Raw genomic sequence first — 2,739 nt, 5'->3', positions numbered from 1 at the left:
TCAGTTGGCCATCTGGATGTCTTCCTTGGAGAAGTGTCTATTCATGTCTTTTGCCCATTTCTTCACTGGATTATTAGTTTTTTGGGTGTTGAGTTTGATAAGTTCTTTATAGATTTTGGATACTAGCCCTTTATCTGATATGTCATTTGCAAATATCTTCTCCCATTCTGTCAGTTGCCTTTTAGTTTTGCTGGTTGTTTCGTTCACTGTGCAGAAGCTTTTTAGTTTGATGAGGTCCCAATAGTTCATTTTTGCTTTTGTTTCCCTTGCCTCCAGAAACGTGTTGAGTAAGAAGTTGCTGTGGGCAAGATCAAAGAGGTTTTTGCCTGCTTTCTCCTTGAGGATTTTGATGGCTTCCTGTCTTACATTGAGGTCTTCCATCCATTTTGAGTTTATTTTTGTGTATGGTGTAAGAAAGTGGTCCAGGTTCATTTTTCTGCATGTTGTTGTCCAGTTTTCCCAGCACCACTTGCTGAAGAGACTGTCTTTATTGCATTGGATATTCTTTCCTGCTTTATCAAAGATTAGTTGGCCATACGTTTTTGGGTCCATTTCTGGGTTCTATATTCTGTTCCATTGATCTGAGTGTCTGTTCTTGTGCCAGTACCATACTGTCTTGATGATTACAGCCTTCTAGTATAGCTTGAACTGTGGGATTGTGATACCTCCAGCTTTGGTTTTCTTTTTCAAGATCGCTTTGGCTATTCAGGGTCTGTTCTGGTTCCATACAAATTTTAGGATTATTTGTTCTAGCTCTGTGAAGAATGCTGGTGTTACTTTGATAGGGATTGCATTGAATATGTAGATTGCTTTGGGTAGTATCGACATTTTAAAAATATTTGTTCTTCCTATCCAGGAGCATGGAATCTTTTTCCATTTTTTTGTGTTTTCTTCAATTTCTTTCATAAGATTTCTGTAGTTTTCAGTGTATAGATTTTTCACCTCTGTGATTAGATTTATTCCTAGGTATTTTATGGTTTTTTGTGCAACTGTAAATGGGATTGATTCCTTGATTTCTCTTTCTGTCACTTCATTGATGGTGTGTAGGTGTGCAACTGATTTCTGTGCATTGATTTTACATCCTGCAGCTTTGCTGAATTTATAAATCAGTTCTAGCAGTTTTCTGGTGGAATCTTTTGGGCTTTCCATATAGAGTATCATGTCATCTGTGAAGAGTGAAAGTTTGACCACCTCCTGGCTGATTTGGATGCCTTTTATTTCTTTGTGTTGTCTGCTTGCAGAGGCTAAGACTTCCAATACTATGTTGAATAACAGTGGTGAAAGTGGACATCCCTGTCTTGTTCCTGGCCCTAGGGGAAAGCTCTCAGTTTATCCTGTGTTTTACACTTTAAAGTTATGTTCTGTGTCAATTATATCTCAAAAAAGCTAGAAAAAGGAAGGAAGGAAGGAAGGAAGGAAGGAAGGAAGGAAGGAAGGAAGGAAAGAAGGAAGTGAAGGAGGAAAGAAGGAAAGAAAGAGCTAAGTGAATGAATAGAAAGAAAGCCACATGAATAGGCAGGACTCTAACCCAAGGCTTTTTGTCTATGTATTATTTACTCTTAATATGTCGATTCAAATTTAAATATTAAACTAAAGGCTAAAGAAAAAGACACACATATATCATGTGAGACAGTAGTTTATGCTGAAGGCTGCAGCAGAATGTGTTTCATTCCTTACACTTTGTTATGGATTATGTTCACCATGATACACAATATTCTCTATATAAAACCCACAGGGAAATTTTCTCTCTGATTTCAGTGCCAATAATAGTTGTTATCCTCACTTTTCAGATGAAGAAACTCAGGCTTATAAGCAACTAGCTTAGTGGCAAGGCCAACATTCTATTAGATGTCTTCTTTCCTCAACACTAATCCTCAAAAACTTCCCTGAGTCTAAACTCTAAAAACACATACACTATTTTCCCAAAGTCCCTTTGCTAAATATGACAACAACCATTGCATACCCTGTGCTTTAAACACACATAAACCGACATTAACCTAATCCCACACAGGAAAAAGAAACCAGATCCACATGCCTGCCAAGATACTGGAACACACATACACACCACTGATCTACCCCCACTGAACCCCCTAGAAACTCCCACCTCCCTGCTCTAGAATATACTGCAGTCCACACCTGCATCCCCAAACATAAAAATATTCACCCACATAAATATTTGTCCATTTCTGATAACCCAGAGTTGGGGAAACTAAGGCACACCCTTGAGATGTTGCAGTGAGATTAAGTGGCTCTGGGATGAGCCCCACATCAAAACAGAAAGCCTCCAGGCTCCCCTATCCCCTCGAGTCAGCAATGCTGGGTGTTATTTCCAGTCTGCTTCCTCTGCTTACAGCAAGCACAGGATCAGCTCCCTTGAGAGGTCATCACACCACAACTCCTTCAGCCCAACAAGGGCCCCCGAGGCCAGCAGGGCAGAGCTCAGACTCAGGAGATAGTCTGGCTTCCACCATCAAGACGGTCCTTGCCCCTTGAGTCAAGACGTCTCTGCCTTCTGAGATGGGGAGCTAGGAGAGCAGCAGCATGCTGGGGGCCAGACTTGAGGGATTGGAAGCCAGTGTGGGGAAACGTGCTATCCCTTCCAAGTAGCACATCAACTCCCCCGCCTTTCCTGTTCCTCTCCTTGTTAATCAGCCCAGAGTGTCATGGGAGAAACATGAGGGGGCTGTGCTTGGCTGAGAAGCAGACTTGCAGCTGAGTAGCAGATGTGGTGCAGACCAG

Source organism: Herpailurus yagouaroundi, unplaced genomic scaffold (genome assembly GCF_014898765.1).
Source record: "Herpailurus yagouaroundi ecotype Mexico unplaced genomic scaffold, PumYag 160, whole genome shotgun sequence".
In the NCBI taxonomy this organism is placed as follows: domain Eukaryota; kingdom Metazoa; phylum Chordata; class Mammalia; order Carnivora; family Felidae; genus Herpailurus; species Herpailurus yagouaroundi.
This window is presented reverse-complemented; position numbering follows the sequence as displayed.